Source organism: Sus scrofa, chromosome 7, assembly GCF_054392235.1.
Source record: "Sus scrofa isolate SSC_HxYL_T2T_F1_AM1 chromosome 7, Sscrofa_HxYL_maternal_Yorkshire_Landrace_v2.0, whole genome shotgun sequence".
NCBI classification, from domain to species: Eukaryota; Metazoa; Chordata; class Mammalia; order Artiodactyla; family Suidae; genus Sus; species Sus scrofa.
Window position 1 is genome coordinate 10480429 of NC_139389.1, and position 14709 is coordinate 10495137.

Consider the following 14709-nt stretch of genomic DNA (forward strand, 5'->3'; position numbering starts at 1 on the left):
GAGAAACAAACGGAGGCTCAGAGATAGGAGGTTATGTTCTGATTGCCACACAGCGATAGTGAGAGCTAAGACGAGCTCTTTGGCCTTGTGAAACTCAGTTCAGTGCTTTCCTGCGTTGTACTTTGAGTCATATTTGTAATATCCCTTCTGAATGGTGAAAAAAATCAAGTGAAAAACATGTATTTTTTTGAAATATTTCTGGCAGAATCTTGTTTTATTCATTGCTAATTACACTGTGGTTGGACTTTTTTTTGGTGGGGGGGCAGTCTTCTTTGGGCTGCACCCACAGCATATGGAAGTTTCCAGGCTAGGGGTTGAATCAGATCTGTAGCCACTGGCCTAGGCCACAACCACAGCAACACCAGATCCGAGCCGAATCTGTTGCCTACACTGCAACCCACAGCAAATGCTGGATCCTTAAACCACTGAGTGAGGCCAGGGATCAAACCCACGTCCTCATGGATACTAGTCAGGTTTATACCACTGAGCCACAATGGAAACTCCAAGACATGTATTTTTTGAAATATTTCTGGCAGAATCTTGTTTTATTCATTGCTTCCAACTGTGGATGGTCTGCTTTCTGGCACCAGGTGACATGAAAGTCTGTGCTTTGTATAAATAATTGTTGAGTAGCTGGAGGAGGCTAGAGTTGAATGGTTGGAGAAAAGGTAACATAAAATGTAACGCATTTTTGTTTCCTCCAGAAGAGATAGTTAAGGATAGCAAGTCTCCAAGGTTGATGTTTTCATTTTGTTTTACCTTAAATGTTTCGGGAACAACAAGGAGGTTTTTTGTTTGTTTTAATAAAGCCATTGTAGTAAAAGTCAAATGGTACCAATTTGTGTGGACTGTGAGATTAACCTAAAGGAGCTGCCTGCAGACAGGACTTTGGGAGTAGAGGTCACAGAGAAGGCAGATCATATGCATCAGTTAGGTACCATATTGTTTACTGCTTGGAACAAAATCCCCTCGGCTCCCACGCTTAAGCACAGCTTCCGAGCAATTACTCAGGTCCAAAGTTTACTTCCGATTCCAGCCTTTACAGACCAGTGCTGAGCCCATCAAGTTTTATGGCAGTCAATGCATCTCCCTTCCAGAAGCAACTGGTCACAGCCATTTCCAACACAAAGCTGCTTGGTCCATGCTGTCTTCTTTTTATAGTCTGTTTCCAGACTCAGTGACCCATAAAGTTAACTTATAGCCAAGTCACAGCCATGACCAGAGCTGTTGTTTTTGTGTCCACCCCTCAAGTTCCCTGGCTTCCCGGGCAAGGCCTGTTGCCTTTTCCCAGGACATTGCTTAGAGGCAATGCATCATTCTGTTTGTCTCTTGTGGGGTCATTCCTTTTGGTCCAATCCCTGGTCCTGGGTCTTGAATCCAGACTGTTTGCTTGAAACATTCCCAAACCCTGGGATTTTCTGGTTTGCCCCCAAGAATGCCCATACTGAAGTTCTGTGCCTAGCAGGACCCTTATTAATGGAGATATGGCTCCCACTTGGTAAGTTGAGGTCAGGGCATACTGTGAGCTCCAACCACCTGTGCAAACACAGCAGTGATTCAGTGGGTATTTCTAGCTAGATGTCCTGATGGTGTCAGTTACGACCTAATTTGTCTTCTCCCCCACCCCCCCCTTCCTCTCCAAATAGGGTGAGTATATATAACAAAGAGAATGTGATAGAGTGACTTGGCCTTTAGAAAGGTGGAATTTGAAAGTTACTTAATTTAGAGAAACTCATTAGGGCATGGAGTCCAGAAATGGGCATGTGTTATTTTAGGATTACTGAGTCACCCAACCTCTTCATTTTATTGATTTGGATGGATTAGTAAGTTTCCTTGCCTTGATCAAGTTTGGGGAGCTAGTTAAAGGCAAGGCCTGGGTTGGAACACTTATCTTCTTACTCTCAATCTGGTATTTTTCTCCTTACAGAATGTTGTCTTCCATCAGAATCTAGTTTTGTTCTGTGACAGAAAGATTAACTTCACAAAGAAGGAGAGAGGACTGAAACATATCTTGGTTTTAGTAGGACTGGTGCCTGTCTCCCACAACCTATTAATTAATGATGGAAGAAAACAGGGGTTAAATCTTATCATAGACACCCCAAATTAGAATATCTTGATTTATAGAGTTTTAGGACTAGGAGGTACTATAAACCATTGAATACAGCAGGTTTCACACTGTGCTCAGTGGAACCCTGGGATCCTGCACAAGTGCCGCAAAGGCCTTGTAAGGATGAGGGAAGGAGAGTGTGCAGGACTCTGAGCCTTCTCTCCTGGGGCCACTAGAGCAAGCCTGTCTTCACTGTTGGGGTTTTAGGTTAGATTTTATCTTTTTTTTTTTGGCTTTTTAGGACCACATCTATGGCATATGGAAGTTCCCAGGCTAGGGGTGGAATTGGAGCTTTAGCTGCCAGCCTATACCACAGCCACAGCAACGCCAGATCTGAGCCATGTCTTCGACCTACTACACCACAGCTCATAGCAATGCCAGATCCTTAACCCACTGAGCCAGGCCAGGCATTAGACTCTCATCCTCGTGGATACTATTTGGGTTTGTTACTGTTGAGCCACAATAGGAACTGCAGGTTAGATTTTATCTTAAAATGGAAGTCCACTTCTAAAGAAAGAATGCAAACCTTAAATCTAGTTCAAACCTCTCAATTTACAGATGAGAAAACCAAAGCCTCCAGTCTTGACTCTGGGGAGTTGCAGGGCAAGAATCATCCTATTTTAGGGATAAGGGATTCAAAGCTTAAGAGATTTATAGAAAGATACAGGAGTTCCCGTCGTGGCGCAGTGGTTAACAAATCCAACTAGGAACCATGAGGTTGAGGGTTTGGTCCCTGCCCTTGCTCAGTGGGTTAAGGATCCGGCGTTGCCGTGAGCTGTGGTGTAGGTTGCAGACGCGGCTCGGATCCCGCGTTGCTGTGGCTCTGGCGTAGGCCGGTGGCTACAGCTCCGATTGGACCCCTAGCCTGGGAACCTCCATATGCCGCGGGAGCGGCCCAAGAAATAGCTAAAAAAAGACAAAAAAAAAAAAAAAAAAAAAAAGAAAGATACAGACTTCATCAAGTGGCAGAGCCAGGGCTGAAACCAGGTATATGGTTCTTTATTTCTGGCCTGTGATTCTTCCTATCATGTCACATTATTTAATAATATGAAACATGTGGGTGACCTTACTGCTCCATGATCAAGTAAGTCCCTTCCCCAAAGAATGCAGGACTGAAAGGGAGGGGTTTGAGGGAGCAAAATAAGAGAGAGCAACAATAAGCTAGTGTGGGGTAGGGACTTACTACTGGACCCGGGAAACAGGTGCACCTACCCATTCTTGCTTCCGTTCCTCAAGAGTCTGTCTCACTGTGCAAGTTCCTTGCTGTAGCCCCAGTGCCTACACAAAGGCCTGGCACAGAGTCAGAGCTCACTAAATAGTTGTTGAATCCTCTTGACATCTTCCAAACCCTCTCCTGGTCAAGGACTTAAGACTATGATAAAATGTAAAAATCAAATACTGTATCAAATTTGCATAATCATGACCATCAAGTACAGTCCATTTATCTCCACACATGGTAAGTGCATAAGGCCTATTCATTGAGTGAATCAGTGAACTCACCTGGCAGTGTTGGAGTAAAAGAAGAAAATGACTCAGAGTGGTCTTCTCAGAGCCACCTGGCAAATCCCCACGGTGCCTGGACACCAGGCAAGGTTCCCAGTGGCAGCTGGCACCCCTGATCTCTGTTCCTGACAGAGGGAAGTGCACATCCTTCCCATAAGCTGCTGGGCAGATGTTCAACTGCCCTCTGGCATAGCCTGACCCTGAAAGAGCTTAAATAGAAGCAAATAAAACCTGGGATCAGAAAGTTCTTATTATATCTTACTCAAAGTGGTTATTAAAAGGGTACCCTGCCACAGCTTTCCCTAGGTTACCTTAAGAAGAGAAATGGCTAGATCCTGTAGGTTCTGAGATATTCTGGTCTCTATAATAACACCTTACTCTATCACAATTTATAGTCTTTCAAAGTGCCTTGAGGCAAGGCAATGGATTAGATGCTCTTCTGAGGCCGTCTACTCCCTGGATTCATTTCAGAGGAAGAAAACACGAGGTGAACCCCCAAACAGAAAAGATGCCAAAGAGCTTTCAGGAGGACATTGTAAGGCAATGAGACAGACAGAGAGAGATGCCCTATTAGGAGGATCAGATGTGCACCTGACCATGAAACCAGAAAAGCGAGAATCTGATGAAACCATGTTTGTCTCTTTTGGTCCTGGTTTTGCCCCTGTCCTGGAATATACCTCTGACAGTTTGTGTTGTGGTCTTCTCTGCGTTCAGGAGCGGGCTGGTTTATGTCAACACGTTGGGATTACCATACAAGTCATTAGATGTACTTTTGGATGTGGCGTTTCCACTTACGATAATTAAAACCAACTACTAAGCTGACTTTTCCTTTTGACCCAATTCCTGCCTTTGCTCTGCTTTGGCCTCTTGGGGCCAAATCTTGGGCTCCGTGAGTGGCTAATGACCGAGCCTGTCTTCCCTACCTGCTACAGGCAGGGCGAGGTTGCCAACACGGAGGGGCCACCGCCAGGAACTTCATTATTCTTTTTGTTTTAATCCCCTTATGGGGATCCAAGTGGCAGTTTCAGCCCCAAGGCTCTGGCATGGCAACAAGTGGCTGGTTGGGGGAAAGGGAGGCACGGGCTTCAGGATGCTCTTCCTCCGCTTCCCACCCTGCCGCCGCCCACTGTCCCCGGGGTTGCTGCTTTGGGGCTTGCAAGTGGGAGAGTCCTGATTTAAAGCTCTCAGCTATTTTAAGGCTCTCGCCCGCCCCTCCGCCGCCGCCAGGGCCTCCATGCCCAAGAGGCGTACCCGTTTAGAGAGCCTTTTCCCAGCCCCATTCAGCCCCCGGCGCGTGAACGCCTCCACTCCCGCCCGGCCTCTCCCGCGGGCGGCGAGCGCACGCACCACCTGACTCGCGCTCCCATTGGCTGCTGCCTGTTGCTAACCCACGTGACCGGCGCTGGCGCGCCCCGCCCCCGGCCCCGCCCCCGCGGGCTCTCACGGCTCCCGCTTGGTGGCGCGTTCCTGCGGGCGGCGCCCGCCGCGCGGGGCCCCCAGCCCTCCGCCGCCCCCACCTTCCGGACGGTGGGCGCCCACAAGGTGGCAGTGCCGCGCTGCTGGTGCCTGGTCCAGGTCCCCGCGAGCCGCGCGGGGCGGCCAAGTCCTCACACCCCTCCTGCAAAAGTTTTAGTGAATGTAGACGCACCCGGCCCTGGGGCGCTCCGGGGCCAGCTGGCCGAGCCCCTCGGATTTCGGGGTTCCTCCGGGAGAGTTGCACGCCCCGATGGCGTTTCTCTTTGTCCCCAACTCGGGATTGGGGACTGTAATTGAAGGAGGTAGGTTCTTGCTTTCAGCAGTGGTTTGGGTTTTTGCTTGCTGAGAATTGATTCTGAAAGAGACATAGAACAAACTTTTCGACAATTATTCTTTGTTCCTTCTTGAGAGCTTCCTTCATCAGAGAAACCATCTGCAGCCTTTTTTTTTGGTAAAAGAACTAAACCACCACCATTTTCCTGAAGATCTTTTTTTGCACGCGAGTCCTGGGATCTTAACCCGCTTATGTGGAGGAGGCCCGGGAACCTCCTGCTCCGCAGCTGTCCTGGGATGCCCTTAATTCCAGGCACACGGAGAGATAAGCTCCTCTGACCTCATTTGACCCCGCTGCAGGCGCCAGGCGTCCTCATTTCGTGTGTGAGGATTGGAGGGGCGACTTTTCTCTCTGCTCACTGGAATTTTTTTTCTTCCTTCACTTTTCTCCTTGGCTTGTGGCTGTTCTCATGTCCCCTAGTGCAGTCTACTTCCCCCCCCCCCCCCCACGCATACCTCGCTCCTTTTTTGATTGTAAACAAAACGTTCTGAGAGCTCTCTGGGCCAACGTGACTCGATGAAAAAGGGAGTTCAGAGAATGTGAGGGCAAGGCACGTGACTGGGGCTGCACTTTCATACCTGGGGAGAAGGAGAGAGAAACACTCCTTGCTTCCCATTGTCTGTACCCCGAAGCCCAAATTCCATTCTCTGGTAGTCACGCCCTTCCCTGGGCCCCCTAAACTGCCAGCCAGGGAATTTCCCATAATGCTCCTAGTCTGCTCAGATCTCGCCATTCATCCACCCATCAAAGGATGATAACGGGGGACTCCTGTTCACACGTGCTGAGTTTCTGCTCAGACTTGAACACAGAACAATATGCGCTAACTGCCGCCCACGTTCTACAATGAGGCGCAGACCTTATCTGTGGGGATGCTGGAGGCAACAGCGCCATCTCTCACCTCCAGGCTGTGTGATGGGGTGATGGGAAGCTAAGGACCCAGGAAAAGATAGCAGGGAATTTTTTTTTTTTTTTTTTTTAAAGACAAGTGTCCACCTGTTGTGGTTTCCTGCCTACCCTAAGATGAGGAGGGCTCCACAGAACCACCTGGAGCGCTTTACAAGTGTCTCCTGGAGCTTGGGGGACATAGGGACAGATGTGACCTCAGAGGAGAGAGAGTTGTTTACAGTGTCAAGAGGAGGAGGTGTTTGGAACAGCCTCTTTTGCAAGAGCTGGCCAGGCACACCTACACTAGTCTTCCTGTTGACAAAGTGGACCTACTTTCCCAGGCGAAGGTGAGATGAGCAGCTTGAGCAAGGATCTGTGGGGGAAGGGTGGCCCACTAGCAGAGGCTGCCCATGGAAGGGGACCTCCAACCATTGAAAATCCCCACACAAATACCCAAAGAGAGAAAGAGCCAGCATTTGGTTTGATTGTCTCTCGCCAACCCCTGCTTAACAGCTGAGCCCTCCTTGAAGAATTTGTTGTTTGGGTCCTGAGAGAACTGAACCACTGGTGATGGGGGAGTCTGAGGAGAAGAAACAAACTCTGACCATGTTCCCTCCCAAGCACAAGTCCCCAGACCTCAGCCACTTCCAGTTACTGGTGGAAGGAGAGAATCACCGATTTCAATGAGAGGGTCAGGTTTTCTATTTTGATTGGACTAAACTTTTTCATATCTAAAAAATGAAGCACTTCATGCATCCCTGAGACTGACCAGGAGAGAGGGTCAGTGAGATTTCACTCCGTGTTGGGGACCGTTAGTCCTGGCCATGGGCAGACGTTTACATCACACTTAAGGTTTTACCTGTGTTAACTCACTTAATCCTTAACAACAGCCTTGAGAGATAGTCTGATTGTTTCCATTTCACAGATGAGGCGGCTGAGGTCCAGAGAAGTTAAATAAATAAGGCACCGTCCACAGCTAGTAAATGGCAAAGCCTGGATTTGAAACCAGATTTCACAGTCACTTCTTCATCCCTGAATCTTTATTCCTATCATTTTTTTTTTTTTTGGCCACACCTGGGACATGCAGGAGTTCCCTGGGCCAGGGATCAAACCCATGCCACAGTGGTGACAAAGCTGGTGGGCCTGCTAGGCCACCAGGGAACTCCTCTTTATTTCTATTCGTGTTTTTTTTTGTTTTTGTTTTTTTTTTTTTGGTCTTTTGTCTTTTTAGGGCTGTACCCATGGCATATGGAGGTTCCCAGGGTAGGGGTCTAATTGGAGCTACAGCTGCTGGCTTACACCACAGCCACAGCAATGTCAGATCTGAGTTCTGTGACCTACACCACAGCTCACGGCAACACTGGATCCTTAACCCACTGAGGGAGGCCGGAGATGGAACCCACATCCTCATGGATGCTAGACGGGTTCGTTAACCACTGAGCCATGATGGGAACTCCTTATTCCTATTCTTAACCAAACCTCATCCAGCTTCAAGGTCCAACTGTACTTGTTTCCATCTAAGAACTTCCTTGACTATGCCAGCTGAAGGGACCTCCCCTGCTTTATGTTTTCAGGAGTCCAGTCATGGCTGTAGAGTGGCCATTGCCCTTAACAGTGGGGGCATCTTCTGAGGAATCACCTTCAGAACCTGAGGCACATCAATGCTGCTTTTGAAGGCGGAGGTGCTGTTTCGAACCACCTGGAAGTCATTTGGAGTCCAGCGAAAGAGTCCATTAAGGTAGGAGAAACCATTCTTGGGAAAAGGAAATAGGATACACCATACCTGAATGGGCTGGTTTTGTGGCTTGAAAACTGGATCTAAATTGCCAAAAAGAAAGCCCCCCAAGGAGGTGAGTTCTGGCAGCTTTACTGGAGAGCATGTATTCCAGGGATGTAGGCAGGGTCAAACGCATTCGGAAGTGTATGTTGTTTATGTGTGTGTGTGTATCACACATATACTAATCACGCTCGTTGCTTTACACTCAACTTTCATTTATGTTCTTTCTGTACAACTAGGTATGAAATGTAAAGACAGAGACTCCTTTCCCTCTTAATATTCCCTTTGCCACCAACTGTAACATGCAAATACGTTATGTTAGCCTGAGAGGGAGCTTCTATGTTGGGGAAAGTTTCTCTTTGAGTAGAATTAAGAGGGGCGTCCTGGCCTGCAGATGAGCTGGGGCGCAAGGCTGAAGGAAAGGGACAAGGGTAGAGTAACTTGAGATGAAGTCGGTCTTGCATAAGGCATCTCCTGAGGGCAGAGTTTACTAGAAACACAGGAGATATAATTAGAAAGTGATACTTTATGGGCAGATTAGATTTTTATCTTTTAGGCCAGTGGTTTCTAATTTTTTTTATTAGCGATTTCCCCCTGCTCCCTCCCATTAAGGCCCCCCAAACAGAAATGCACTATAGGAATCCTCTTTTTTTGTTCTCCGCTTTATTGCACTTCGAAGAAGTTGAATTTTTTTTTGGCTTTTTACAATTGAAGGTTTGGGGCAATCCTGTAAGCAAGGTTATCGGTGCATTTTCCCAGCAGCATTTGCCTCCTCCACGTCCCTGTGTCGTGTTTTGGTAATTTTTGCAATATTTCATCAAACTTTCTCATTCTTAATATATTTGTTATGGTGACTCACAATCAGTGATCTTTGACCCTGCCATTTGCAAAAGGATTACAACTCGCTGAAGGCTCAGAGGATGGTCACTATTGTTTAGCAATAAAGTATTTTTAAACTAAGGTATATACCTTGTGTTTTTAGACCTCATGTGGTTGTACACTTAATAGACTATGTTGTGTAATCATAATTTTATATGCACTGGAAAACCAAAAAATTCCTGTGACTCCGCTTTATTGCAATTTTTGCTTTATTGTTGTGGTCTGGAACCAAACCTGCACTATCTCGGAGGAACGCCTGTACGTAGAACAGAGGAAAATAAGAAGTCTCTGGCTCCGGTTGCAAGGGCAGGGGCCTGCGACGGGCCCTCTCATTGTGGTCCCCCCTACACATGCCCCGGGCACCTCTGAGGAATCCTAGGGCTCTTCCATAGCAGTCTGAACTACTGGTGTGGACACTGGGGATGTGTCCACACCAGAAGCAGGTGGGTTTGTGCTTTCCCATCTCTGCGTGCGTGTAGCCTCTAGCTTCCTGAGGGGTCCAACTCTGCTCCTCACACCTTTAAATCTCACTGCTTTCCCTCGAGTCCTGCAGCACCCCTCTCCCTGCAGCACGCTCCGCTCAACAGCCGTTGTCCTTCTTCCCTTGCTAACAGAACCCAGCTTTAATCTGGACGGCGACGTACTCAGTGACACTGATGGCTTGTGACTGGTCCAAGGCAGGGATTGGCAAGATCCAGCTGCCAACTCTTTGGGTAAAAATTTCTTGGAACACAGACACTCATGCCTCTACCTTTCATCTCCAGGTGCTTTCATGCTGCAACAGCAGAGATGAGACCGTAGAGTTTGCAAAGACTGCATTATTTACTCTCTGGCCCTTTGCAGGCAACCAAGGCAAGCCCATTCTCCTTGGCCAGACATAGGTAGACATATATTCGCTTTTGACCAAGGGTATGTCATGTAAAATCTGCTGGAAGCAATTGAAAAAGATTTTCCTTCCTTATGAGAGAGGAGGATATGAGGAGGACGTTATTTTTGTCCTTCTCCCTTCGGTTCTAGCACATGAAGGTATGATGTCTGGAGCTACGGCAGCCGCGGTGAGCCTGAGGCCCTGATGGTATCGAACCTTCCTTAGGACCATTTACTTTCAAACTTCTGGTTGAGCAAACAATAAAAATTCCTACGGGGAGTTTCCGTTGTGCAGCAGAAACAAATCTGACTGGTGTCCATGAGGATGCAGGTTCCATCCCTGACCTCTCTCAGTGGGTTAAGGATCCAGCGTTGCCATGAGCTGTGGTGTAGGTCGAAGATGCAGTTTAGATCCTGTGTGGCTGTGGCTGTGAGGTAGGCCGGCGGCTCCAGCTCTGATTAGACCCCTAGCCTGAGAACCTCCATATGCTGCGGGTGTGGCCCTAAAAAGCAAAAAAATAAAAGAAGTAGTTTAAGCAACTCCTCATTGCCACGAGATGCAGAGTCACCAGGGTATTTTGTTTAAAGCCTAACAGCCAAAGGCAAAGTGCTTTTGTGGAAGGTGTGCCATTGAGGGGAATAGAGCAAATCCAGTGGCTACTGATAATGATAGTGAATAACTTTCAGAAACTTCCAGCACTCCGGTCACTCCACCAAGTACTTTACCTTCCCGTTTTCATTATCGCAAAACCCTCTGGAGACACCGTTATCGTTATCTCCATTTTGCAAATAAGGAGCGTTAGGCTTCGAGAAATTTAGTGACTTGCAAAAAGTTACACAGTTAAGTGGTAGAGTTCAGTCTGCACCCATGTCTGCTGACTTCAAAAGCCAGGCTCTTGACATCGATTTTACCCGGCCTCTTCTGTCCTCAGACCTGGGTTCAGATTCCAGCTCAGCCACTTGGCCAGCAAGTTACTTAGTCTTCTGGAGTCTCAGTCTCTCCACAGTCACGTGGGGATAATCCCTTCCTCAAAGAGAACGCTCCTGCCACGGTGCCTGAGGCATGATGTGTCACCCTTTGGGGTCACAGGTTTGTTTCTTTGGGCCTAAATGGATAGCAGTACATGAGCTGGAGGAGTAACCAAGAGGCAGAAAAGAGAGTAGCCAGGGAAGGGAAAATAGACCCAGTGAGCGGAGAGAGTCAGCCCAGTTCCTGACCAAGTGAAGGAGGCTGGCCTCGGGCCTAGAACAGCTTCCCTGAGGACGGAGAGAGAGGGAGAGAACCAGCATAGTCACTTGTGGCCACACCTTGTGTTTGACCAAGGACTTGGTGACCTTAAGGCCAGCTGTGGCACAGCGTGTTAAGGATTTGGCATTGTCACTGCAACAGCTTTGGTTGTGGCGCTGGCGCGGGTTGGATCCCTGGCTGGGGAATTTTCACATGCCACGAGGCCAAAAAAAACCCAAAAGGTCAGCTGTGTCCTGTCTCAAGTTACCTTGAAAAGTTATAAGGAACTAAACAAAAGGAAATCCTCTGGGTTGTTGGTGTCTTTCCTCTTTGTGTAATACTGAGCCACTGTGCATAAGGGAGCTTCTTCAGGGTCAAGGTCACTGGCATCCACAGCCGTTAGCACGTTTGCACTTCCCATTACTGTCCTGAGCCGTTTGCCTGTGAGGAATGGGTGTCTGAAGACCCCATGGTTCTCAGCTTCATTTGAGTGGTTTCTGCTCTGAGCACTCCCGCAGTTTCTAGTTGAAAAGAGTAGTTGAACCACTCTGCTCAAAGAGCTTATGGAAAATATATGGAGTTTAGAGTTTAAAAACCATATTTTATTTTTAGGCCTTTTTTTTTTTTTTTTCTTTTTAGGGCTGCACTCGAGGCATGTAGACGTGCCCAGGCTAGAGGCTGAATCAGAGCTATAGCTGCCGGCCTCCACCACAGCCACAGCAACCCCCCATCTGAGCTTCGTCTGTGACCTACGCGGCTGCTCACAGCAACGCTGGATCCTTAACCCACTGAGCGAGTCCAGTGATCAAACCTGCATCCTCATGGGTGCCAGTCAGGTTTGTTATTGCTGAGCCACAGTGGGAACTCCCTAGGCCTATTTCGAAGGAGAGAGCAAAGGAAAGCAGGAAAAATGATCCCCATGACTTATTATGTAACATCCAGATGTTTGGCATCAACCAGGCCAGATGAGGGGTGATTTTGCTCATTCTTCATCTGGTTGCTGTGGCCTCCCCATAGAGGCAGGGAGAGCAAAGATCACATAAGACGCTTGCTAGGCTGGCCTCCTCCCTTCCACTCGGCCTGTCAGGAGACCCGTGAATATCCAGCTGCATTTTTAAACTCTGATGCAACAAATTCTTAATGAACACATTCCTAGACCCAGCATGGGCTTGAGTAGCTTCTAGAAATCACCTCATGATGGCTCCGGGTAGACAGAGCAGTGGGCGAAGGCTGTTTTCCCTTCCCATTCAGGTGTTTTAGGCTTGGGGGACCTAAAGTTGTTTCATCTTAAACGTACAGGTCTAACCTAGTATTAAAATGTGCCTGTGTACTTTGAAAAAGAGACAGCTGCTCTTCAGTGCAATAGAGAGATGCCACACTTTAGCTGGCTTTGTTTGCTGGCATGGATGTTTGCTCTTGCCAGAAATGCCGGCAAAGGGCAACAAGCACGGTTCTGCTAGGATGCAAAAACCAGGACCTGATTAGTGGAAGGTTTCCTGGAAGAGCATTTTCTCTGCACACTAAGCTCTACGTATCCTGTGGGGAAATCCTTTCAATCCCGTACCTGATAAATAAATCTGGCAAGTGAATAAACACTGTGGAAATCTCTCACTGACATATATTTCCACCTGTTATGTGAGTTCTGCCAGCCTCTGAGCTGGGGCAGTGTTGTGTACCTTTCAGACTGACCTGGAACAAAGCCTGTCGAGGAGAAGATGTGTCTGCTTCCACCCTGCCTGGCGCTGAGCACTTGGCTTCAACCTTCATAGGAACCAAGGGCGTGTTCGGGGCTAATGTTGACATCCTGGATTACGGTTGTTATTCTTTGGTGCTTTTGTTGAACCTGAATATTCCACCGGGCGTTACATAATACTGCTCATCAAAAACAGCATGCTCTGTTCTTCTGGTTTTCCACTCAGGGCAAGGTTAGGGGTCCTGAAGGTGCTACAAAAGTACTTTTCAGTGGAGCTCCCTGGTGGTGCAGCAGGTTAAGGGTCTGGCATTGTCGCTGCTCTGGCTTAGGTCACTGCTGTGGCCTGGGAACTTCCACAAGCCATGGGTGTGGCCACAAAAAAATCCTTTTCAAAAGTTAGAATTGAGTCTCTGCACAAACTCTTTTCTCGAAAGCCCACGTGGTCTCCCCACCCTCCTCCAGGAGGCTTGAAGTGTTGCTCCACCACGGTTGTACGGGACTACATGATGGCGCTTTTCCTAAAGGCTCCCGAGGGCACAGGCCGGGTCTTTCATCTTTGTAAAGATTGATGCCTGGTGAGTTCATTATTAACCATTTATTAGTAATTAATTAATGCTGAATGAATGAACAGCAGTCCTTGGTAAGTCTCTGTGTGTGAGACAGGTCTGGCCAGAGAATGACAGGTCTTGTTAAATTAGAGATTTATTTAAAGGCAATTTTCTGAAGTCCTTGATAGGACTTTTTGAGGATGACAAAGAGTCCGCTGGCCACATGTAGGAACAGGGCGATGACATGTCTGTGTCTGAAGGAGGACTGTTCAAAGAGAGTGCCCTGCACGGACCCCAGGGCTCTGCACGGTGCGCACGTATGTGTTGGAAATACCTTTACAAGTACTGAAGGATTCGGGTGGGTTGCCTGCTATGTATAATCAGTCATAGATGCGTGATGTTTCAGGATGATGATACTGCTGAAAGAATCAGGTGTTGGATATCTTATCAACGAAAGAGCTTTACTAGTTTTCTGTACTGCATAACAAATTATCTCCAAACTTAAGGGACTTAATATAGCAAACATTCATTACTCATAGTTTCTGAGGGCCAGGATTCTGGGCATGGCTTACCTGGGTGGTCTGGCTCAGAGCCTCTCAGGAAGCTGCAGTCAAGATGCTACAGGGGCTTTATTCATCTGAAGGTTTGACTGGGGCTGGAAGATCTGCTTTCCAGATGGTACTTTCACATGGCTGTTGGCAGGAGGCCTCAGTTCCTCACTCTGTGGGTTTCTCCATAGGCTCTGCTTGGGTGTCATCACGATGTGGCCCTTCATTTCCCCAAGAGAAGAAACAGGGAGGACCCTGCAGTGTCTTTTATGATTTAGTCTCCAAAGTTGCACACTGGCACTTCTGCTTTATTCTTTTTTTTTTTTGTCTTTCTGTGGCTGCACCTGCAGCATATGGAGGTTCCCAGGCTAGGGGTCGAATCAGAGCTACAGCCACCCGCCTACACCACAGCCACAGCAACGCAGGATCCGAGCTGCATCTGCAACCTACACCACAGCTCACAGCAACGCTGGATCCTCACCCCACTGATTGAGGCCAGGAATGGATGGAACCCGCAACCTCACGGTTCCTTGTCGGATGTTTCCCCTGCACCACGATGGGAGCTCCCCGCTTCTGCTTTATTCTGTTCATTAGAAATGAGTCCCTAAATCCAGCCAATACTTGAGAGGGAAGAGAATTAGTCTTTACTTCTTGAAGGGAGGTGTGTCAAAGGCTTTGTGAACATATTTTAAATCCATCACAGAGTTGTTGTTTTAATTCCACACGTATATTTTGAGCACTCGCTGACCTTTCCAGATGTGCGTGTTAAATATTTAAATCCTCCTTGCTCTGTGCACGGGCAGGAGTCCTCACTGAGTACCCCATATGAGAAACAGGTTGTCTGAAAGTTAGGACCTGTGGTTC

At 47.9% G+C, this 14709-nt stretch overlaps 1 protein-coding gene across 7 annotated transcripts in view; it reads left to right on the top strand.

The window, feature by feature from the left end:
- LOC106507125 (uncharacterized) overlaps positions 1-14709 on the top strand; it is a 299118-nt gene that overhangs the window by 57605 nt on the left and 226804 nt on the right. For 4 of the 7 annotated variants that reach the window (XR_014809596.1, XR_014809599.1, XM_084967402.1 and 1 more), the window contains exon 2: positions 7880-8043. The gene's annotated coding sequence lies outside the window, so the exon portion shown is untranslated. Of the gene's footprint in view, positions 1-5241; positions 5389-7879; positions 8044-14709 lie in introns of those variants that run through there. The other 3 variants (XR_014809598.1, XR_014809597.1, XM_084967403.1) reach the window with 1 other exon arrangement.